Source organism: Pantherophis guttatus, chromosome 3 (genome assembly GCF_059756535.1).
Source record: "Pantherophis guttatus breed Tessera chromosome 3, ASM5975653v1, whole genome shotgun sequence".
Taxonomy (NCBI): Eukaryota; Metazoa; Chordata; class Lepidosauria; order Squamata; family Colubridae; genus Pantherophis; species Pantherophis guttatus.
The window spans coordinates 67068377-67094297 of NC_142065.1; the positions used below are offsets into that span (position 1 = coordinate 67068377).

Below are 25921 nucleotides of genomic sequence, written 5' to 3' on the forward strand. Positions count from 1 at the left end.
ATTGCTGTCCAGCAGAACCAGTTTTACAGGCTGCATAATTTTAAGAGGCAGGGCTTTTTGCCATGGGATTTCCAGACTGAAAAGGGTTGTACTTGTCTTTTTTCTTCCTCTGTGCAATAAGCAAGGGAGGGAGCACCATTATTTCAGCGATTCACTAATGCATCAACAGTGTGTACAATGCAAAGGCATTTTCACAAGTGCTATTTGGCAAGCTTACATGATTCATTTGACAAACAGCAGGAAACAGGCCTGAAAGGCAAGAGAAAAATTGGATGGGGAGGCCTGGGCCTGACTGAGATCTTAGCCTTTTTCCTATGAATACATTGAAAAATTTTAGGGAGAGCCAAACTGATCAGTTACTCTTTTTCCCAATATCAGGATTTTTACAGCTCCATGGCACTCATGTATAAATGTGTAGAGCAGGAGATCACAATTAGTTGCACTGCTAAAGGGGAAGAGTTTTACTTACATACTTCTTGGATTCTTGTTGGATGCTATGTATGACTTTCCATATGATTGTTGCTATTTTGTAATAGAGTTGGTGATGGAGCATAGCGTGATTCTGCTCCTTCCCACTTATAGGATATCTTAGAATGTGCATGTTGGTTATAGTATTATATTAAAAGTGCAACTATGACATGGTTATAGATAAAAACGTATAGGGAGCTGCCTCATACTGAAATGGACAGAGGTAGGCATCCATTTAGTGACCAGTTCCATATTTACCATTTTTTTAGGGCCACAACTAAATGTGCTGGGATTTTCTATTTCTTTCTGGATTTTGCTGCACCGTTTTAGATGTATCCTTGTTTCTAAGAATGTATATATAGCCTATGCCTTGGCTTTATAGGTAATCCTTGATTTACAATCACAATTGAGACAAGAATTTTCATTGCTAAGCTAAGGACGGTTGTTAAATGAGTTGTGGCTGATTTTTATGACCTTTTTTGAGGAGGGGGCATGGTGCTTAACCAAATTACTGCAGTTGTTAAATGAATCATCTGGTTATTAAGCAAATCTGGCTTTATTGACAGTGCTTGCCAAGAAGTGGCTGGGAAGTCTGCATATGGTGATTACATGACTGTGGACGCTGTAACCCTTGTAATCACATGCCAGTTGCCAAGCGCTTGAATCTTGATTACTTGACTGTGGGGATGCTGCAGTGTTCATAAGTGTGAGGACTGGTTGTAAGTCACTTTTTTTTTTTGATGTCGTTGTCATTTCAAATGGTCACTAAATGTATGGTTGTAAGTCGAGGACTACCTGTACTCTGTTGTTTTCCTGTGTTTGCAGTCTGGCTATGATAGAAATCAGACCACTGAACTTTCAGCAAGATTGGTTACAATTGCTTTGAAGGCTGCATGTGATTCCCCAGAAACGAGATATCTATCTTTAATCGATTTTGATCGCTACTGTCAAGTCTGACTGACAGAGCTTCTCTTCCAGCCTGATCTTGAAATATTTAAAGTTCGAATATTAAATATTAAAGGGGCTTCTTGCCTGCAAAACATGCACTTTGCAGCAAGACATCATCCCTGACCTGAGCTGAAAGACAAACTGGTTTTCCAGGAAGAAATCTCTTTATCCCCAGGGCTGAAATACATTTCTTTTTCTGGGCTGCAGTTCGGCTTTTGTTTTTGTTGTTGACCTTCAGACTAAAAAAGAAGATGAGGAAAAAAAATGCCTAGGAATTTAAAAGGCTGCGGTCCCTCCCTTTAATAAGCTTTCTCCTGGGATTTGAGTGTTTGTATGCTGACACAAGGGTGTGGTGAACTCCCTTTCTGCAACAGATGTCAGCAGAGCAGAAGCCAAAGAGGAGGTGATGGTTTTTCGCAGACTGTCTAGGAACAGTTGGACAACCTGCTGTCAGTAATTGCTGAGTGCTGTGCTTGCCGATATAACAACAAGCCTAAAAAGCTGAATTAAAGTTTTAAAGAGATAAATAGTATACAGTTCAAAATTTAGGACTTCCATGAAATTCTAAGTATTCAAAAAAAAATGGTTAATTCTTGCTTTCCTAATAAATTTAAAAATGAAATATCCAATGTGGAATAATTAAAATAAATACTGTATAAATATAACCCTTTTTTGGTACTTTTGCGTTATCTTGCTCCTGGCAACTGCATGGACTGCATGGACCAGCCTGACTAGGTGGCTCAGTGACTAAGACACTGAGCTTGTCGATCAGAAAGGTCGGCAGTTCGGCGGTTCGAATCCCTAATACAGGTCTCCTGCGTGAGCAGGGGGTTGGACTAGATGACCTCCAAGTTCCCTCCCAACTCTGTGACTGTTATCTGACTGATCACTTTCTTGGCAAGTGGTTTGCCATTGTTTCTTTCCTAGGGCAGAGATATGAGTGACAGGCCCAAGGTTACATAGCTGCTTTTGTGCACTCACAATCTTCCAGACTGGTGCCTTAACCACTACACCAAACTGGTTCTTGCCTCACCATGTTATATGAAAACAATTTGTTTTCCTCATAAACTGCCAATGACAAAGGCATACTTTTATCAGCTATCTATGTCTTTTATGTTCTGTGGTGAATATATCTTGACAACGCAAGCTGATGTATAAAAAAATATCCCTTACAATATATCTACACAATATATCAACAGGTTTGTAGATTGTAGATCTGAAAAAAACTGCTTTGCAATCTAACTGAATACTAGGTGCTGAAAATACGACTTTGCCTGCTGTGCTGCAACATGGCAATTCTGTCAAAGAGTTTTTCTTTCTCTCTGCGTAGGACCAAAAGGCAGTGGTGAAATCCAATTTTTTTTACTACCGGTTCTGTGGGTGTGGCTTGGTGGGCGTGGTGTGGCTTGGTGGGCGTGGCTTGGTAGGGGTGGCAGGGAAAGGATACTGCAAAATCTCCATTCCCTCCTCACTCCTGGGGGAAGGATACTGTAAAATCCCCATTCCCTCCCCACTCCTGGGGGAAGGATATTGCAAAATCTCCATTCCCTCCCCACTCCAGGAGAAGGATACTGCAAAATCCCCATTCCCTCCCCACTCCTGGGGGAAGGATACTGCAAAATCTCCATTCCCTCCCCACACGGGGAAGAATATTGCAAAATCTCCATTTCCACCCCAATCTGGGGCCAGCCAGAGGTGGTATTTACCAGTTCTCCAAGCTACTCAAAATTCCGCTACCAGTTCTCCAGAACCTGTCAGAACCTGCTGGATTTCACCCCTGCCAAAAGATTTTCCAAGCCTTATCTGAAGAAAAATTGAGTTTGCTTTAAAATGCACCAGCATCATTAGTGTTCCTTTTGGAAGTTCAGCCATGCCTGGTTTCCATGCCAATTTTCTTTCTTTCCCTTCCACTATCTTGCTAGAAATTTAACATCTTGTTTAGATAACGTTCCATTTCTGGCTGTTTGTGTATACATTTTCTGGAAACAGTCTTCCTTCTCAACCTGAAGTGATGTAGGGTTTCCTGCCTAAGCAGGGGGTTGGACTAGAAGACCTCCAAGGTCCCTTCCAACTCTGTTATTCTATTCTATTCTTCCTCCAAGATTAGTAATCTCTTGCCACATCTATTCAGAGAGTAGGCTTTCAGATGCCAAATTATGGTATCTCCATAGTCCACCATTTGCGTTTTGATTCTAGCTTCTCACTATGATCAACATACATACGCTCAGCATGTGTGTGAGGCTTTCCAATGCAACTGTTTACACATTTGACAATGAGTCTTCCCTTGCCACTACCCCAGATAACTGTGAATTATTTGGGGAGGGCTGATGAAGGATATTAAGTCAGTTCCACGGAAGCTCAGGAAGCAGAATATTCAGCTGTTGGCCAGCCTGGATATAACAACGAACTGTGATTGGTTGGCATTTTGAGGCAAGTCCTAAACTAGCAAAAGCTCAGGAAACCTAAAAACAATTCTGAAGTGTTCTAATTTTAACATGCATTGTGAATGCTCAAGCAAACTGAAAAGCCTCTAAATGTACTTTCTTTAATCAGCCACAAGCTGATTCGATTGTAGAGGGCAAGCACACTGTTCGTGCAATACCATTCCAAGCCAAGGGATTATTTACATGTATTGCATGAATTTCCTGTTGGGACTGATTTTGGTGGTGAGAATTTAACTGGATTGAGCAACTGTTAAAGGGAACTTAGTTCAGAAAATTTCTCTTGCTGTTTATCCCTTTGCCTACAGCATTATTTTACAGGACTGCTATTTTATTTCCTTCTCTGAAACATTTCCTTACTCGGCATTCCCGTGAGAAATATTTAGATATTTCTTCAGATATTTAAGCATGGCTATAATACACCAATCATCAAATGGGCACCATTGAAATATTCTAGGGCAGTGATGGCTAACCTTTTTGCCATCACGTGCCAAAAGCGGGGGGAGTGGGGGCGGGGGTGCTGCATGCACACATGCCCACACCCATAATTCTATGTGCCCTGCCCCCCCGTGCATGCATGCATGACCCCCTTGCGCTCCCCCCCCCCGCTTTTGGCACAGTGGGCCCGGTAGGCCTGTTTTTCACTCTCCCCGGGCTCCAGAGCCTTTCTAGGAGCCTGGGAAGGGTGAAAATGGCCTTCCCCACCCCCCAGGGGCCCTCCAGAGGCCGGAAACGGCCCGTTTGCCGACTTCCGGTGGGCCCAGAAGGCCCACAAATCAGCTAGCGGAGCTGAGTTCGCGTGCCCACCTATGGTGCCATAGGTTCGCCATCACAGTTCTAGGATATTCCCCCCCCCCCCCCCAAAAAAAACCCAGAATAGATTACTTTGATCACAAATGATAAAGGAATTCATTACGGTCACTATATAGTGTATTATTCAAATTCTTTTGATAAGGGATAGTAAAGTAGAACATCAAAACTGTCACTGATTGTGGCAGCCTTAATATTGTATTTACTTCAGTATACAATTTTTGATTTCATCTTTCAAGGAATGAGATAGAAGTGGAATTTACATTTTTACTTATCTTAATATATCTTAATAAAATATATCTTAATAAAAGCCCTGGTCTTGAGATACTTTAAAAGGGCCTTAAAACGTGGCTATCCCCACAGTCCTGGGATAGGCTGGGGCAGCTATCCATCCGAACTATATGGATTATTTATGGTACAGGTAGTTCTCAACTTACAACCACTCATTTAGTGACTGTTTGAAGTTACACCACCACTGAAAAAAGTGACTTATGACCACTTTTCAAACTTACGACCATTGCAAAATCCCTAAGGTCACATGATCAAAATTCAGGCACTTGGCAACTGGCATGTATTTATGACAGTTGCACTATCCTTGGGTTATGTCACCACCATTTGTAACCTCACAAGCTGCCTTCCAAAAGCAAAGACAATGGGGGAAGCCAGATTCACTTAACGATCGCATGATTCATTTAACAACTGCAGTGTTTCATTTAACAACTGTGACAAAATAAGGTTGTAACATGAGGCACAACTCACTTAACAACTTCCTTGCTTAGCAACAAAAATTTTGGACTCTGTTGCAGTCATAAGTTGAAGACTACTTGTATATGTTTGATCCTTCTTTATGATGGTCTTTTAATAATTCTGGTTTAATGTACAGCACCATGGCTCTATTTTTTAATTTATGAGGTACTCTCACAAATTTCTGATGAATTTGTCTAGCTTTAAAAATAAAAATAATAAATAATGTATATGCTGTACTCTATGAAGACTAACACTTCATTTAGGGTTTACATGTGAATCTGACCTAAAATCAGTACTAAACAATCCTATTACTTCCCTACTTTCAGTCCAGTCTTTTCCATACCTCCTCACTGAACTACATATATTATTTCCAAATCAGATGTTAGAGTTCATATCAAGAAAGCTTGTAATTTCTCATGATGACAGTATCTCGGGACTTGTTTTGACAAGAATATTATTTATGATTGCTCTTGCAGAAGCAAGAGGCTAGAGCACAGTCTGTACTCTTGATCAATAAAACACATAACTTGTTTGTGTGAAATGCACATCTTTGCATGAAGTAAGGTGCCAGATATTTCTAAGCGAAAAATACGGCTTTCCAACATATGTATGGTCTCACTGTAAGTGAAACCAAACATTCAATTCAATGTAAAAGCTTTCCTGAACTACAGTATCTGAACAATAGCTCTGAACGTCTTTGTGTGGCCCTTAGAAAAATATTAACCCAGAGAAAGAGACAGAATTGTTTAATTACCTTATTGATACCAGCAACATTCCAGTGGTGAAATGTAAAATTTGTTACTACTGGTTCTGTGGGCGTGGCTTGATGGGGGGGGGGGTAATGTGACCGGGTGGGCATGGCCAACTTTTTTTTTTTTTTAACTTTACTCGGCCGAAGAGGTTGTAAAAAAATGCTTTTAAAAGCCTCTGACGATCAGGCAACTCAGCTGCGATCGTCAGAGGCTTTTTTTTTTTTACTTTTAAAAGCATTTTTTCAGCCGAAGAGGTTGTAGAAAGAATGCTTTTTTAAAAAAAAAAAAGCCTCTGATGATCGCATGGCTCAGCTGGGCATGGGGGGGCGGGGTGCAGGGATTTTTGCTACTGGTTCTCCGAATCACCCACTGCCGTTGCTACCAGATCGGGTGATCCGGTCTGAACCGGGAGCATGGGGTTTTAAATTTGGGTAGCAAATGATTTAATTCTTTTAATTATCTTAACTTTTGCATTTGTATGTTTTTTTAATTTTGGCTGTTCACCGCCCTGAGTCCCTTCTGGGAGAAGGGCGGTATACAAATTAAATTAATAAATAAATAAATAAATAAATTTCACCCCTGCAACATTCCCTGTAGGCAAAAATTTCATACTGCGAGTCATTAAAACACTTGGCATTACGGGGCACATTATGGGGCAAGCCATAATACTCAGATTTCTAGCTTTTATTTTTACAAGAAGAAAGGAGCTAGCCTCTAGTTTGGTGTTTTTCAACCTTGCCAATTTTAAAATGTGTGGACTTCAATTCCCAGAATTCCCCTGCCAGCGTTCTGGAGTTGAAGCAAGGTTGAAAGACACAGGTCTAGCTCTTCTAGAAGATAAGAAGCAAAATAGGTACCGTAGTTGCTATTTTGGCTCTTTAAGACAAAAGGCCTGGTCCTGATTCTCAAGTGTTTTTACCATTTCTGGACCCTCCCAGCAATTGCTGACATGTTGTACATTTGCCTGGAAAAGAAAGTTTTGGCTAAAAATATATTCCCCGATGTGAAGTGATTCCAGAGTTTAAAAATACCATAACATCTCAGCAATTAAAGGTTTTGGTGCAGTTGATTGGGCAGTAACAAATAGAAGCCAAACTTCATTCAATAGGTACTGCTTGATGCAGTTTGGCATGTGTTGCTCAGATATTAATGTAGTGCTTTGAAAAATATCCAAATTCGTATGTATTACCTAGAGGGCATTAGATAGATTATGAGAACCAAGGATAGTATTTCTTGACTTCTTACATTTATTTTCCCTCCAAAATGGTGATCATGGCTAGAAATTCCTTGAGCTGTCTTTTGACTGAATGGGAACATCTCTATGTAATCTTGGTGTCAAGTTTGAAGCGTGCTTTTGCTGTTGCAACCATTATCACTTCTCAGTTTGGCAATGAAGCCGGGGGGAGGGAAGGGTGAGATGGAATGTAGGCTCCAGACATCAAGAAGATAAGGCATGAGAGCCAAGAATGCTTTGGCAGGTGTTTGCCAAAATCAAAGAAATTTTTTCATAACAATACAATGACATTTAATTGGACAATGTGACCTGCACTAATAGGGAGAATCGTATACTTTAATTATGTGGGTTTGCATGGGAATTAGCTAGATCAGGTTTTGCTCTCATCAGTGCCAAAATGATGCATTCAATAAAGTTTTGCATTCAGAGATTGGATCGTCTTGACCGTGCCTGTTTTGATTGGGTTTGTCAGTCGGAACATTGACATTTAGTTAAGCATCATTTATTGTTTGTCACAATTCAAGAGTTTATATCCAACATTGATTTAAGATTTAAGTTTCCTTGAATTTGCACTCTTCAAGTTTCTAGCCATTATACTGGTCTCCAGATCGACCTGCCAACTCCTCCCTCCCTCCCTTCCTTCCCCCACTACAAATAATATTCCCTATAGACCAGTGATGACTAACCTTTTCCGGACTGAGTGCCCAAAGTGCATGCACACAAACCCCCCAAATGCAATGCGTGCTTGGTCCCTGTGCATGCACTCCATCCCCGTGCATGCGCATACACTCCCTGCATGTATCCCACTCCCCACTCATGGACACATGCCCCCACATGCGCACCGCCCCCCGCACATGCGCGGCAGAGACCCAAAGACCAGCTGGCCGATGGGAGGCATGCGCATGTGCAGTGGACCTGAACTGGGGCGACAGCTTGCGTGCCATCAGGGCACTGCGTGCCATCTCTGGCACACGTGCCATAGGTTCGCCATCATGGCTATAGACTATAAAATATTCAAGTGTGTTTGCAAGACAGAGAGAAAGGGTGTAGCTATGTAGTAGATCGCCTACTTTCCATGCAGGAAGTCTAAGGTTGAATCCCTGGTTCTTCTACCTGGAGTGAGTAAGACTTGAATCGGAAAACTCTAAAGAGTTCCTGCCAATCTTCACGCACAATACTGAGCTAGACCATACTCCCTTTCTAGAATATGGAATATGAATCCAGGAAGTTACCCAAAATATCTAGGATTTTCTTAATACCATTGCACTGAGCTTCTGTCAAGGAATATGGGACAAAGCTGCAAATGCTTTAGAAGAAAACGGAGGGAAACTGTGGCACACAAATTCCAAACATATTCCATGTTGCAGCATTCCCCTTTCCTTGGGAATAATTCCTGCAGTTCCTCACACTTAGATCTCCTTGGTTTCACTCTCTCCTTCTTTGCACCTTCAGCAAATCTTCCAGAAGGATGGAAAACCAATATAACAGAACTCTTTCCTTACTTCTAGAAGAGTAAGGAGAACAAGAAAGGCAATATAAGGATAATGTTTTGGGAGAAAACAGCGTTGTATTCATCTAGCCTTCTTCTGATCTTTGGAGAAGCAGAAGACTTTGTCCTCTAGTGTTGCCAACGTGTCTGTGTTTGCCAGATTTACACCCATACTTAGGAATAAAGCAACAGAATAAACTGTGGTTTCCATGGCCACTTGGCTGTTTATTGTCTTCTTGGATCAATATGACAATATTAAAGGCTTGCCAATCTGCCACCCAAATAAGCAGCAGATGTCTCAATTGACATAAACGGCTCGGCATGAGTGTTCATTTTTGACATGGCACTATGGAAAGGCACGGCTTGAAATCGCAGTCAAGCAACACAAAAATTTCAAAACTGCGTCCCCTACAGATTGTAGAGTTCTTTGGGAATCATCATAATACTTTTTAAAAAGATTTATGACTGCCATAAAACACTTTCAGTGATGCTTGAGCAACTTGCTTAGGTGTGGGATACAATTTGGCTAGTGTGTAGTTGAACTTATTGTTCTCTCCCAGCAATTTATGAACTGCTACAGTACTTCTAGGATTTTTTTTTAAACTGTTCACATTACTTTGTATATGTTGTTTTAATGGTTATTTAAACAAAATTGAAATGTACAATGCACTGGATATTAGCAAATGGGGAGTTGGATTGTAGGCAACCATTAATATCTCTATTTTACAGGTGGAAAAAAACCCCCAAATTCCTCTGTATGCACAGAGATATACAATAAAAACTTAATTTTTTTCCTCAATTCTTCTACTGTATCTCTAAAGGTTGCATGGCAAAAAGTAAGTAAGGCATATGGTGTTGGAAAACTAATGTTCACTGATCCTTATGTCATTTTCTCTGTTATTTCAGAGGATAGGTTATAAAAGAGCATTTGAAACTCCTCGCTGAAATATCATCCTTGCATTTGACAGCACTTTGTAGAATGTCATTATGACTGTGCGCTATGAAAAGTGCATCCATCTGATCAAAACAAATGCAAGGAATCAAATTCTACTATGACTAATGTGGGCCTATTAAACAATTACAAGAAAAAATAGCCCACTTTTCTTATGTTTTCCTCTGGTACACCTTTGCTCGTGCCTACATATTGTGCATCTATTAAATGTGTTGCTGAAAATGGTTACAGTCTCATATCAGGACATTCAGTCAAAAGATCTATTTTATATATAATAGCAGATATAAGGTGCTTTATTCAAATGATGGCGACTACAAAGCAGTGCTCACAGATTAAAAAATAACCCAAATCCACAACAGAGAACAAATAGCGTTCATTATACTTAACTCTTACACAATTCTGTGCAGCAGGTTATCTATATGGCTGCTGAGAAATTGGAACAACTATAATACAGGTAATCCTCGATTTACAACAGTTCATTTAGTGACCGTTCGAAGTTACAATGGCACTGAAAAAAGTGACTTACGACCATTTTTCACACTTATGACGGATGCTTGACAACTGGTTCATATTTAGGACGGTTGCAGTGTCCTGGGGTCATGTGATCATCTTTTAGGACCTTCTGACAAGCAAAGTCCATGGAGAAGCCAGATTCACTTAACAACCGTGTGATTAATTTAACAACTGCGGTGATTCACTTAACAAATGTGCAAGAAATGTCGTAAAAGGGAGCAAAACTCACAACAAATTTCTCAATTTAGCAATGTAAATTCTGGGCCCAATTGTGGTCGTAAGTTAAGGACTCCCTATAGATTAGCTTTAGAATTGTTGTCCCACCTTACCTCTTCCAAATCTGCAGTGGCAGTGAAATTCATGGTATTGGTTTCACTTTGGGAGTTCAGACAAATGAACAAGGTCAGAGAAGGTTTGGCCAGAGATTTAGAAATAAATTTCCAGGGAAGAGAGGATAAAGGAGTTGGTTGTGTTTAACCCTGGGAAGAGCGAATGGGAATATGATAGCGCTCTTCAAATGTTCGAAAGGATGTTGTGAGGGAGGTGAAGACTTTTCTCTCATTCCAGAGTGCAGACATGTAATACAAGTAGTCCTCGATTTGCAACGGTTCATTTAGTGACGGTTTCAAAGTTATAATGATACTGAAAAAAGTGACTTATGACCAATTTTAACCCTTATACCCTTTGCAGCATTCCCATGGTAACGTGATTTACATTCAGATGCTTGAAAACTGGTTCATATTTATGACGGTTGCAGGGGTCATACGACCACCTTTTGCAATCTTCTGGCAAGCAAAGTCAACGGGGAAGCCAGGTTCACTTAACAACCGTGTTATTAATTTAACAACTGCGCTGATTCGCTTATGGCAAGAAAAGTCATAACATGGGGCAAAACTCACATAACAAATGTCTCACTTAACAACATAAATTCTGGGCTCAGTTGTGGTCTTAAGTCAAGGACTACCTGTAATGGATTTTAAGTAACTAAAAAGCAGATTCTGACTGTTTATCTAAGAGTACAACCAGTTCAGCTTTGGAGTTATTTATCCAGTTAGGTGAGCAATTCTGCTTCACTGGATGTATTCCAGTGGAAATCACACAGCCATCTTCTGGAACGCTTTAATTCGAATTCCTGCACTGAGCAGGCGCAGGCCTTGGTACCTAGATGGCCCAAGTTTCCCCTTTGAACTCTCAGGGCATCAGAAACGAGGTGGGATGATTCGATTACACTTTTGGTTCTCCCAGACACAAATGGAAGCTTGTAACTAAGGAAAAGTAATTTCTTGGCTCCTCAGCTGGGGCTGCATCCTCCAGTTAGATCATGGGTGATAGCAGTACTACATGCTGGCTCAGGAGTGGGTTCTACTTACCTCTAGTACTGGTTTGCAACGGGGCCGTGTGCACGTGCTTGCTTCGCTCGCACATTCACGCTTCTGCGCGTGTGCAGAAGCTTCCTGATGATGTCGGGGTCAGTGGGCGGAGCCTCTCACCGGTTTTACTACCAGTTCTATAGAACTAGTCCAAACCGGGGGCAACCCACCACTGCACTGGCTCTTCCCCCATATCTGGGGCTCTCTATTAATGTCTGGATTCTTCACCGAGGTTAAGGAGTTTATGTGCGTGTTTACTCAAACAATAATAAATTATTTTATTTCCAGGTTTCTGGTTTCCAGGTAATCACATCCAGGTAATGAGCAATTTTATTTGATGACAGGAATAGATTTACATAATGGTGAGCAACTGGGTGGACTCCTTGCAATGATGTTCTCGTGACACTTCTGCATTTCAAAGGACTGATTTATGGAAAATGCCCTGGAGAATCCAGTGTTCTTCACTTCGTTAGAGCTGGGTTTTTAGCAGTGGTGAGTTGCTACCAGTTCGCCCCGGATTGGGCGAACCGGTAGCGGCAGCAGCGGGAGGCTCCGCCCACCCACCTGGACGCTTCTGCGCATGCACAGAAGAGGTGCTCGCATGCACTTGCGTACCCACACCCACAAGCGAACCGGTAGCGACGGGTTTTGAAACCTGCCCCTGGTTTTTAGCATGCCAGGCTAAAATGACTGAGTCTATTTTGTAAAATAAAATGCTGAAAGAAGGCCAGTGTTGAGAGATTCCCTGTCTCCCCCTTTAATGACATATCAAAAGCAACTTTAAATTGCCTTTATCCACTGACCGCAAGGCAACCAACAATGAATTAACAAGATGCTACAGCAACTGTAAATGAAGATCTCATTAAAAAACACCACTCTTCTTTCCTGGATATGAAGTTCCTGTAGCTGTTCCTAAAATCCAGCCCATTCATATTTGCTTAGCTTGCATTCCAGATACAACCATTGGATTTTCTATAAAAAAAAGGAGCAATGCAATCCAGTGTATGCTTTTCTACTGTGAGGAGACTTCAACTTAATATTTGCTTTTCTTAAAATCACCCACACCCCTCTGATGTTCCTCAGTATGTATGTTCTGTTATGGAGCCTTTCCTCATTTCTCCAGAAATGCTCTGCGAACAAGGAATAAATGAGAAGACCATCCATGCAAAAGTGCTGAATGAGCACAGAAACGTTTACTCATCAGTACAATGGGTGACCACATGTTCTGCTTGACAAGATACTCAAAAGACTTGACCCTAATCAATCAATGAACAGAAAATTACATTGTCAAACTCGCTGTTATCTTGCTGTTATCATATTCCAAGCATGATTGAACTCCAGATTTATTATAATCTGGAGTTCAATCATGCTTGGAATATGATGTGCAAAATCTAATCCTGGCTCAAAAAGCACAATATTAAGCTGAAAAGTACAGAAAAAATAATCAGAAGATCAAAAGGTTGGGATAATCAGAAGATCAAAAGGTTGGGAACCTTTTGCTATTTATAATAGCACTAGTACTTATATACCACTTTCACAGTGCTTTTATAGCCTCCACTAAGTGGTTTAAAGAGTTGGCATATTGCCCCCAACAATCTGGGACCTCATTTTACCCACCTCGGAAGGATGGAAGGCTGAGTCAACCTTGAGCTGGTGAGACTGAACTGCTGAACTGAGCTGGCAGCCGGCAATCAGCAGAAGTAGCCTGCAGTACTGCATTCTTGAACTTTAGTGGTGAGACAAACAAGACTGATCAAAGGAAGCACTTCTCCAAGCAGTTAAAATAGAATTTACTCCTTATTGGCGACTATCAGTATGGATCAGTGATGGGATTCAGCCAGTTCGTACTGGTTTCGGGAAAACCGGTAGCTGCTACTTGCGGGTGGGCGAGTGGGCCCACCCCAGCACTATGCCATCCTATTTTGCGGTCTTTTTTAAGATGCACACATGCATGCAAGCCGCACACGCAAGCAAAGTGCATGCACAGAAGGCCGCACACATGCATGGAAGGTATGCAGGGGTGGGTTCTACTTACTTTTACTACCAGTTTGCAACAGGGCCGCGCGCACGTTTTGCTTGCGTGCTTCTGCGCATGCGTGCTTTGCTTGCGCGCTTCTGCGCATGCGGAGAAGCCTCCTAATGACATCGGGGTTGGTGGGCGGAGCCTCCCACCGGTTTTACTACCAGTTCTATAGAACCAGTCCGAACAGGGGCCAACCCACCACTGAAGGTATGGATGCTTTTGAAAAAAAGGAAAGGCGACCCATTCATAAGTGGAGATTATCAGTGGTGAGTTTTAATAATTGTCCAATATTTTTTCCAGCATTGGAGTAATTGACTTCTTATACCAACTGTTACTGGGGATTCTATGAAAAGAAAAACAATACTGCATTCTGTCTTGCTGATAGATTTTCCATAAACTGGGGGTTGCTTATTGTGGGAACAGAATGCTGACCTGATCCAGCCCTGCTCCTCTTAATTTCTTACTGTATGAAAGATTTTATCCTGCAAATGAGGAATTCGGTGTGAGAAGAACAGCACAAATCCACTCTGTCTTATTCTCTCTTTTCACAGGCCTGCAGTTCCTAACAAAGGCTATGAATGAAGTGCCCTTTGAAAAAATATACAGTTGACATGATCCATATGGAAAGATATGCTTTTCCCCACGTCAACTTTTTAAGGAGCATATTGAATAACAAAAGGAATCATTTAAAAAGACCCCTTGTACACCCCTCTCCCCCCAAAAAAACTGTTGGTAGCATATCAAGTTCAACCAATTCTAGCATCTGGATACCAAGTAGACTCAGACGTTAATTATATATAATGGTTAAGATTTGTTTATACTTCCTTCAACCCCAAATGCTTTCTGAGGTGGGAAGGACAACTTGGCAGCAATACAGATTTCTTTCTTTTTAAAGCCAGTGTTGAATATTTAACACAGCTGTTTCTCTTTCTTTTCTCTCATGGCTGGATTCATTCATTCTTTTGTGCTCTTTTTCTAAGTACCTGCCACTTACACTATTCTTAATAATGTCTTGACTGGATTTGTATGTGTCCTAGATCAGGGGGTCTCCAACCTTGGCAACTTTAAGCCTGGAGGACTTCAACTCCCAGCAAAGCTGGCTGGAGAATTCTGGGAGTTGAAATCCTCCAGGCTTAAAGTTGCCAAGATTGGAGACCCCTGTCCTAGACGAGCTGACCTTTGGACACTTTTAACGGATGTGAAAGGTTTGCACTCAGAGATGTCTTTGGGATATTTCTTGAATATTGTTAGCAACAGAAACATCTAATTTTTGAACACATTTCACATATCAGCTCTTGATAGGAATTTTACAAAGTTTTCATTTGAATGATGGCTTCAACTTTCCCATCCTTTCCAAACCTGGCTGATTGGATGGATGTTTTTTTTTAAATGTTTAGGCTGGTTTTTAGAATACTTAACAAGTACAGAAATTTCTTGGAGCAAGTAAGGAAGTGTTTTGGAATGCTTTTATTTAGCCTCAAAATATAGCATAGCTCTGCAGTATATGCAATGTTGGAATGGTATGTTTTGAAAACCCATTAGCGATAGCTCAAAATTTAAATACTGGATCTGGATCTTGATGCTACTTTGTGGCACTTCTAAGCTAGCTAATGATCAGAATAAAGTTTTCTAAAAAATATGTTGCTTTTCATAAATCGGATAATGAATAAGGTACCTACCGTAGCTAGCTGGATGGATGGATGGATGGATAGATAGATGATAGATAGATAGATAGATAGATAGATAGATAGATAGATAGATAATGATTTTATGGACAACAAAAGTCTCAACTGCATCAAATAGTAAAATTTTGATAGAAATTATTGTGAAGGGTGGGTAACAACAGCTAGTCAACCTCAGCTGAGAAAAAAAACTTAGAGGACCTAAACAGATCAAGTCAAGTTACCACTTGAGTAAGATGCCATCAGGAAATCTAGGATTGTAGGCTAAACTGGTCAGTTGATATAGTACAAAGCAAGTTACTTCTATGCTAATGGCAAGAAAATTAGATGGATATGTCTATATTCCGTATGTCTATATACTCCACAGTTCAATCCTGAACAATATATACATTCTCTACTATTGGTACATCTATATAGTCATTGGGAGTTGAGTTCAAATGAAGAAAATCTCTACCATTATCCCTTTGCCCTAGGCCTTACTTATAGAACTGGCCATGGCTTAAAAACAGTAAATACAGAAAGATGTACTGATTACTACTGACAAATATGTTATCAAAGGAATGTATTCATATATCCTTTCACCACCACCCCCTTTCAAATTCTTGGCTTTGAAAGCAATCTTGAGAACCAGTCAAGATTCAAAGATAATGCACACAGATACTGCATCACTTCAAGATAAATCTCTTGAATTACTTCAGTTTTAAGTGGTGGGTGGGTGGGTGGGTATGTTTATAGAGAGATATTCAGATGAAAGAGCCAGTATTCTGGATTTTGTTTTTCTGCTCTCTGAACCATAGAACTTACTTTGATTGTAATGCCAGCTGGGGAATTGTGATACAGCTGCAATTTCTAAAATTTTCTCTTTTTTTCATCTTGCTTTCCATCGTCTGCTGGTCTCTTTGTAAACTACCAGTCTTGAGTCTACATAAAATTATCCATCAGTTTGTGTATCAAGGAGGCTAAGTTGTGAATGGTAAATTTTGAAGAAAACATTTTAAAATGTCATCATGAAGATTATGCATTTAAGCCCTTTCCTTTCCTTTCCTTTCCTTTCCTTTCCTTTCCTTTCCTTTCCTTTCCTTTCCTTTCCTTTCCTTTCCTTTCCTTTCCTTTCCTTTCCTTTCCTTTCCTCCTTTCCTTTCCTTTCCTTTCCTTATGATCAAGTCCATACAGTTATCTTCAAAAAAAGGAAAAAATGGATCCAGGAAACTACAGACCTATCAGCCTATTATCGATACCTGGAAAGATTCTCGAAAAGATAATCAAGCAATGAATCTGCAAACACCTAGAGGCAAACAATGTCATAACTAAAAGCCAACATGGGTTTATAAAAAACAGATCATACCAGACAAACCTTGCATTCTTTGACAAAGTGACAAAATTAGTGGATCAGCAAAATGCTGTGGATATAATTTACTTGGATTTCAGTAAGGCATTTGATAAAGTAAAATACAATCTACTACTTGATAAGATACATCACTCACCAAATGGATTCGTAACTAGCTGGCCAACCACACTCGAAGTGTAGTCCTTAATGGAACTGCATCTACAATGGAGGGAAGTATACAGTGGGATATCCGAAGGCTCTACCTTAAATCAAGTACTTTTCAATATCTTCATCAGTGATTGAGATGAGGAGATACAAGGGGAACTCATCAAATTTGCAGACAACATCAAACTGGCAGGAATAGCCAAAACTCCAGAAGATAAGCTCAAAATACAGAAGGATCTTGAAAGACTTGAACACTGGGTCCTATCCAACAAAATGAAATTCAGTGGAGAGAAAAGTAAGGTTCTATATTTAAGCAACAAAAACCAAATGCACAGGTACAGAATAGGTGGTACATGGCTCAATAGTAGTAACTGCAAGAGGGATTTTGGAGTCCTAGTGGACAATCACTTAAATATAAGCGAGCAGTGTGCTGCTGTTCTAGGCTGCATTAAGAGAAGAACAAAATTAAGATCACATGAACTGTTAATACCACTTTATAATATCTTGTTAGAACCACACTTGGAATATTGAATCCAGTTTTGGTCACAATATAAAAAAAGATGTGGAGATTCTAGAAAGAGTACAGAGAAAAGCAACAAAGATGATTAGGGGACTGGAGGCTAAAACAAGAAGAACAATTACAGGAATTGGGTATGTCTTGTTTAATGAAAAGAAGCAAACTGACATGATAGCAGTGTTCCAATATCTAAGGGGCTGCCACAAAGAAGAGGAGGCAACCTATTCTCTAAAGCACTTGAAGGCACGATAAGAAGCAATGGATGGAAACTACTCAAGGAGAGAACCACTCTAGAACTAAGGAGAAATTTCCTAACAGAACAATTAATCAGTGGAATAACTTGACAATGAAAATTGAGATGAAATTTCCGTAAGTCATTCTCCTAGTTAATGTGACTTTGGTTGCATCTGAAAGGAGGGAATTTGGGGGAGGAACAAAAAATGTAAGTAGTTCTGCTGGATTGGACCCTGGTCCAGCTATTACAGCCCTGCATGAGGAAACCCACTCAGTGAGCAGCCAAGCTGGTAACCAGCACATCATCTCCTGGTAGCAAATCCCCAAATTTAAGTATGCACTGTGCAAAATATTACTACTATTACTACTACTACTACTAACTACTACTACTACTACTATTACTATTACTATTATTATTATTATTATTATTATTATTATTATTATTATTATTATTATTATTATTATTATTATTTACATAAAAATGACAGTATACACAGCAAACGAGATAACCATGCTGGATTTCGTATCTTTTTGTCCATCCTGATTCCTCCAGGGTTCAATTTCATTGGTGATTTCTGGTTGTAGGTTTTTTTTTGGAAACAATTTCTCCTTGTCCACTTCATCCAGTCAGTGCATACTTTTGCACGTCTCAGTAACTTTTCTTCTCATTTGCTTCTTTTCTAGTTTAAAAAGCCGGAAATGTTGCAACATTTCCTCATAGGGAAGGTGCTCCAGCCCTTTTGATAATCTTCATTACTGAAACCTTCTCTACTTCCACTTAATTTAATGCCTTGCTTGAAGTCTGTGGGCTGCATTAGAACGAGAGGCTGAAGATTTCCCATTTTTTCACTAGCTGTATCCTTAATGACAAGGATGTTTTTAGTATTCCCTAGAAATGTTGGCAGCATTCTGGAGGAGAAGAGAATTCTGACTAAATCTAGTAAAATAGTTGTTTTGTGACTGGCAGGACATGCTATGTCAGTTATTCTGTGTACAGGGAAGTTTTCCGGAACAGCCATCTTGTGCGAGTGCCTATAACATCAGCCTATCTCAATATGATCTGCTTCTAATTATGCTTATATGGTTCTGCAGTCAAAAAGAGTTATAAAGTCTCTTCTGCATGATGATAATGACCTCTAGCTTCTATTCCTAGACTAGTATCCAATATACAATTCTCTGCCCCCTTTTAGCATATAGTATTGCAAGTGACAGAAGCAGAGATATGAAATTAGGTCCACTGTGACACTGTTGATTAAAGTGAATGGCATCCCAGTTAATGTAAATGTCTTACCATTGTAAAATAAAATGTGTATGACACATGGGGGGAAAATAAAATACAGATGTACATATCCCCAATGCATATTTGATTTCAAGTGAAGGAGACATCCTATGAAGCAGACATTCACAAGCACAAAGATGGGAATGTTTTCAAAACAGTCTGTTTGGAGAGAGATAAAAACTCAGAAGTTGATAGAAGTTCCAGTTGACTAGAAGAGCAAACATTAAGATTTATTATTGATTTATACTTATTGTTCCATCTTTTCTCTCTTTTTTGGCAATATAAAAATGTGTGAAACATGCAAGTGTGTTACAAGAAAATATGACATGAACAGCCAGGGCAACTATAGGCAGAGGTGCTCGATTTTGGAAATAAGATGATGGACTATGAATACTTTAGAGATAAATAGAAGAAATCTAGGACAGGAGAAATGGGAAGCGAAGAGAAGGAAGGGAAGCCAAAGGATTATGTCTGCATAGATCCAGGGCAACATTCAAATGTCATACTATTTAAAGCTTAGCTCTTGTCTACAAAGTTTTGTCTGTGAATTAAGCCATGAAGATTTGGATTGCTATTGATGTTCTTGTAGGATTAATTGTACTATAAACGTTGACATGAAAAAGAAGAGCACAGATCATTAGAAATCAAGACATGGCAATGATGCAAGTTTTTAATTAATGCTATCTCACAGCAAGTGATTTCCCAGGGGAGTTAAGGCGATGTGTAGTAAATGGTATGTCCTACTATGCAGGCATCCATCCTTAGACAAACACAACGGTGTGGATGTCTGAATTATTGCATAAAAGCTGTCTGGAAGACCAAGCAGTGCAATTAAATCTTCTTGCCTGTGTGAACCTTTACTACAGGTCAAACAAATCTAATTTTTATTGTTCCTTAAGGAGATGATGTCTATGCGGAAGACAAAGAAGGAATATAGCAAAGACCTTTAATGAAAAAAAAATGTTCACGAAAATGCCACAGCAACTAAGATAAATTGTATTGTAGCAGGGGTTCACAAGTAATTGATGACTTATGTGGTAATGCTTTGGTAGCCAGACTGATCTGTGATAGATCTCAACTGAACTGGAGGAACCTTTCAAGGAGAAAAACAAGGTTAACTTTTAGTAACAATAGTAACAGTAACAGAGTTGGAAGGTGCCTTGGAGGTCATCTAGTCCAACCCCCTGCTCACGCAGGAGACCTGTATTAGGGATTCGAGCCGCTGAACTGCGGACCTTTCTGATTGACAAGCTCAATGTCTTAGCCACTGAGCCACCTAGTCAGGTTAACCTGAATAAAGAAAAAAAGATTCAAGAGATATATGGCAAACTTGCCACTGCCTATTATATGACTTTGTTCTGCAAAATATAAAAACAATAATATAAACAATGGACAGAAAACATTTTGATATGATTGGCATAAATCGGAGAATAGCATAGCCAGCTAGGCACATACACATTCACAATATGGAAATACTTTTCAAAGCTCCTAGAATTATACAACACCATAATCCTGATTGTAAATGGTATTTAGTGCTGCGATAGTTAATAAGAAATATCATATTTATGGACTCTCTCCATTTCTCAACATGTCAGGTCTCTGGCTTTCAAAAGCTACAGCTGCTAGTGAAGCAATAAGATTAAGTGAACCTTTGAGGACAGATTTATGCAAATAAATTTTTCTCCAGTAAGTGTCACATGGGGTCTAACTCAGTAAGGGAGAATATTTCAAAGATGCCACCTCTTATTTAGACCCACTAAATTAGATGAGATTAGTGGTCAAATAGGCACCAGGCCAAATTGGAGCAATATTGATTTATCCTACATTTATTGTTGGCATTCTTTTTTACTTTTAAAGCAGGAAAACAAGAAACTTTCACTCACCGTGCAAAATTTTAGTAGCACAGAGGCGATGTAACTGTGCTAATCTTCCTAGGAAGACCACTTAGAAAAGTTAAAACACAGATTGGAAAGCATATAAGCCGGTTGACCCTATATGCTATTCAGCATGGAATGCATATTGATTCCAGTGGTGGGTTGCTCCTGGTTCACAAGAACCGGTAGTAAAAATTTTTAGTAGTTCGGATACTACCCCGCCCACCTCATCAGAGGCTTTTTTTTTTTACTTTTAAAAGCATTTTTTCTACAACCTCTTTGGCTGAAAAAATGCTTTTAAAAGTTAAAAAAAAAGCATCTGAAGATCGCGCGGCTCAGCTGGGATCGTCAGAGGCTTCTGAAAGCATTTTTTCTGCAACCTTTTCAGCCGAAGAGGTTGTAGGGAAAAAAAAAATCCCTTTAAAAGCCTCTGGTGATCCCAGCTGACTTGCCTGATCCTCAGAGGCTTCTAAAAGCATTTTTTTCTGCAACCTCTTAAGGTTGTAGGAAAAAATGCTTTTAAAAGGTTTTTTAAAAAAAAGTTGGCCATGCCCACCCATTCACATCACCCCAAGCCACGCCCACAAAATAAGCCACGCCCACAGAACCGGTAGTAAAAAAAATTAGAACCCACCCCTGCTCCATGTGGTCTCCAACTCAGTGGCTGCTGCTTCTTGCCTGGGAGAGAAAATCTTTCAGAGCATTAAACAAAGGTAAAAGGGAAGCAGGGGGAGGGGGGGGAAGAGAAGGAGAGAAAGAGGCTTTTATTTGCTTGCATTGGAGGCTGGAGGCTTTTGTTTTCGTTCGCTCCGTGTTCCTCCTTCATGCAAAAAAAAAAAAGAAAAGAAAAGAAAAGAAAAGAAAAAAAGCCCGATCTGATCTGGAGCCGAATGTCATTATAAGCAATGCTGTCAGCTTGGAGCATTTCATTTCAGTCTTTAACTGGGCAATGAATTGAACCGCCTCCCCTAAAACAGATACAATGTGGGTTGTTTGTTTGTTTTAGCAACGTGGATTGTTTTCCTAGGGCAGGGGTCTCCAACTTTGGCAACTTTTAGACTTGTGGACTTCAACTCCCAGAGTTCCTCAGCCAGCTCTGCTGGCTGAGGAACTCTGGGAGTTGAAGTCCACAAGTCTAAAAGTTGCCAAGGTTGGAGAGCTCTGCCCTAGACGACTTTAGGAGCAAAGTGGTGGGTTTTGCTGGCATTTAAGGTGGAAAGGAAAGGAGGGAGGAAGAGAGAAAGAGAGAAAAGAGAGAGAAAGAAAGAAATGGAAGGAAGGAAGGAAGGGAGAGAAAGAAAGAAAGAGAAAGAAAGAAGAGGAAGGAAGGAATGACCACAAACCCTGGCACTAGGCGTGGCTTCAGAAGACGCTTTGAAATAGGATAGCAATCTAGGGCTGGAAGGGATCTTGGAGGCCATCTAGTCCAACCCCCTGCTCCAGCAGGAAACCTTATATGTTCTAGATTGTTTTGGTGCCTCCAACAGAGAGGAAAATTGCCAGAAAGGAAAAGGAGTTTACTAGGACAAGGCTGCCATGCAGAGGAAGGCAGAGATAGTCCTTGACTTATGACCACAATTGAGCCCAAAATTTTGGTTGCTAAACAAGAGCCTTGTTAAGTGAGTTTCACCACATTTTACTCAATCCATGACCTCTCCTAGCTCTAACAGTCATGTGCAAGCTAGGTAAGGAAGAATATCTGAAGGTGTGTGTAATGTTCTAAATGTATAGAAGTTATAGTTAAATGTGTGGCAGAAAGTGGATTCTGGGTGTGTTTTTCCAAATGTAGTAAGTGAGGTTGAATGTGTATAGTTTTAAAAGAGCTCTCTCTGTGTGTACATACACATACAGTATATATAGTAGATAATGTATCTTTTTGTGTGCCTATATACACTCTATACTATGTAATATGTATATACACATATGGCATATGTACATAGGATTAAATAGTATATTTTGGATGTTCAGTAGTAGTAAATAAATAGACAGGGAAATTGTATCTCGTTGAGGCCTTTGAGGTGAGGAGAGGCCAGGCACCCTAACCCTAACCCTTGACATGAGTGATGTCAGGTTGGCCACGCCCACCCAGTCACATGACCACCAAGCCACAGCCACCAAACAAGCCACGCCCACAGAACCAGTAGTAAAAAAAATTGGAACCCACCCCTGGTACAGACTGTGTATTTGTGCAAGTCCTCACAATTGGTGATCCAAATAATAAACACATTTGTTTGTTTGTTTTTCTGTAACAATAAAATTGCTCTCATTGCAATGAGCCATTGACCTATTGAGCAGTTATATACACAAAGGTGCTAAAATGTCTTTGTGCTAAATAGCATTGAGCACAGGTAGGCCTCAACTTATGACCACAATGAGGCTGATATTTCTGTTGCTACACAAAACAGTTGTCAAATGAATTTTGCCCCATTTATATGTCCTTTCTTACCACTGCTAAGTGAATCACTGCAGTTGTTAAAGTTAGAAACATGGTTGCTAAGTGAATCTGGCTTCCCTATTGACTTTGCTTGTCAGAAGTCACAAATTTGTATTATTTGATCATGAGAATGCTACAATTGTTGTAAGTGGGGAAAAATGGTCATAAGTCAAAGACACACGGAACACTGTTACCTTCCCACCAAAGGTGGTCCCCATTTTTCTACTTGCATTTTTACGTGCTTTCGAACTGCTAGGTTGGCAGAAGCTGGGACACGTAACAGGAGCTCACCCCGTTACACAGCACCAAGGATTTGAACCGTTGAACTGCTGACCTTTCGATTGACAAGCTCAGCGTCTTAGCCACTGAGCCACCGTGGTTTTAATTAATTAATTAAATTAATATTTATTATTTATTTATTAATAATATTAATTAATTAAATTAATATTAATTTAATTAATTAATTAAACCTAGATTAATGCATTAGATTTTTTTTTTCAATGGAGTACCTACTTTTCTACTTCAGATAAAAATACAATTGTTTATTTGTAGGCTGCTCTTACCCATCTCCCTAAATTAAAATATGTTCAGTGTTACTTGGCTCTGTGGTCTGTTCAGGAGAAGAGCATAGATCCTTCAGCCTTTTTCCTTGAATATGTCAAGGGGGGGAAAAAAGACAGATCTTGGCAAGCCAAGGAAAAGATAATCGATTAAAACTTTTGCTTAAAAAGAGACACATAGCCGGAGGCAGATCTTAAGTTTTATTACCCCCTTCCATCCTCTAGCATCTCCAACGCAGGAGGTTTTTAAGAAGACAGCCAGTGGAATGGTATAAGGGTCTCCTGCTTGGGCAAGGGGTTGGCTTAGAAAACCCTTCAAGTCCCCTTCCAACTCTGTTATTCCATTCTTCATTTTGCAAAGAGTTAAGAAACCGTGGGTGGGGAAACGATGGTGGCGGCCAGGAGAAAAAAATTGCATTTTCGGGAAAGGGGCGCCTTATTCTAACAACTCCCCCCCCCATCGTATTTGAGCACGAGGCAGGAGGTGGGGGGAGACTTGGGGGGGGGGGCTCTTGGTCAAGAGACCAATCAGAAAAGGCATTGACAAATGCCCTCCTGCCAAGGGAAGAAAAGGCGTTTTTCCCCCCCTGGTCACGGCGGCTCCCGACAGAGAAGGCCGGAAATTGCCCTGTCAGGAACCCCGGTGGGTCGCTCAAGCGTGTGGTGCCCATTGCTTTTGACCACGGCTTGCTTGCTTGCTTGCTAAGATCGTGTTTCACTTTCAGGCAAGTAAGTAAGCTTTCACTTTCCAACGCAAATAATAGGTTGTGTATCAGAGCGTCCCTGTTTTCAGGAAACCCTCCTCTTGCGGTGCATTGCCCAGCCTTTCCGTAGAGGATAAAAATATGCCAGGTTCTCCCCCTCCCCCGCTCCTCTCCACTCTTGGGCTGGGGAAGGGCTGGTCCTGGGATCCTCCTTCCTCCGCCTGCGACCCGGGTGGTTTTCTTTGGCTCGGCTTCCCCCGCGTGTATGCCCCGGGCAAAAAAAAAAAAAAAAGTACGGTAGAAATTCCTCTTCTCCTCTGCTCGTAGAGTAAGAGCAGAGCCATTGCATGCTAGTTAAATCTTTTTCAATCGTTTTAAATCCAATTAAATCGTTTTTAATTGGACACCAGATGACCCAGCCTGGGAAACAGGTGAGAAAATACAGTAATGGGTAAAGCGAAAAAAAAAAATCAGGGTTAATTAAGGCGAGAGCAAAGTCCCTCGCAGCTTCCTGGGGGAAAAATAATAATAACCCAGACCGGATGGCTGGAATGAAAGTCCTTGTCAGGGGCATTTTCTTTGCTTCATTTGTTAGATTGCTTTCTTGGCTTTCCTGCAGGAGCTCAAAGTAGTTTGGTCTCCAAAATACACAGTCCTCCAACCCCTAAGTTGCACTGAGTGGGACAGCCCCAAAACCACACAATGGCTCTCCAAGGCTAAGAATCAAGTTGATTTGGATTTTCCCCAAGTCTGGTTCACCCTTTCAATACTAGACTACACCTGCTTTTTAGGAAGGGAAGGGAAGGGAAGGGAAGGGAAGGGAAGGGAAGGGAAGGAAGGAAGGAAGGAAGGAAGGAAGGAAGGAAGGAAGGAAGGAAGGAAGGTCACTTGCGGGATTCATGCATAGTTACCCCTGCTCAAGCATGTTTTACGTAGACAGGTTTGTAAGTTTGCATGACAACTCAGAACCAAAATCTAATTTGACTGGTTATGTTGACAGGACACAATTGGTGAAACGCAGTTGGCTCATTTCTGGTCCAATGGCTTCAGCATTTTCTCATAGATTTTGTTACTTGCTTCAAAAAGTTGAAGATAAGGTTATCAACTGCAGAACTATTCCTAATTCAATAGGGAAAGGAGGTTAAAAGCAGTCAGAAACTTGGGGGGAGGGGACCGTCATCTTCAGAAACAAGATAGTGCAGAAAGAAAAATTAGAACATAGTCACACTTGATTTTAGGATAGACAACTTGAGCAAGCTAGAGAAGTATTGAGGTTAAAGGGAATTACAGAAGAGTAGAAGATTTCTTGAAAACAAGTTATTCTAAACCATTCTCCATTTCTTTTGAGTGCAGAATTGTACACTCCAGTCACAAGAAAAAAATGGGGGATCTTAAGAA

The 25921-nt window shown here is 40.5% G+C and overlaps 1 protein-coding gene and 1 long non-coding RNA gene across 9 annotated transcripts in view; one reads left to right on the top strand and one right to left on the bottom strand.

The window, feature by feature from the left end:
* LOC117664296 (uncharacterized) overlaps window positions 1-21625 on the bottom strand; it is a 39819-nt gene extending 18194 nt beyond the window's left edge. Inside the window, exon 1 of the long non-coding RNA XR_009622130.2 lies at window positions 21460-21625. This is a non-coding gene — a long non-coding RNA (uncharacterized LOC117664296). The remainder of the gene's footprint in view (window positions 1-21459) is intronic.
* Window positions 21427-25921, top strand: part of FGGY (FGGY carbohydrate kinase domain containing) — a 167890-nt gene continuing 163395 nt past the window's right edge. For 3 of the 8 annotated variants that reach the window (XM_034415195.3, XM_087889774.1, XM_034415198.3), the window contains exon 1: window positions 24382-24548. The gene's annotated coding sequence lies outside the window, so the exon portion shown is untranslated. Of the gene's footprint in view, window positions 21539-24381; window positions 24549-24724; window positions 24955-25921 lie in introns of those variants that run through there. The other 5 variants (XM_060689938.2, XM_087889775.1, XM_087889773.1 and 2 more) reach the window with 4 other exon arrangements.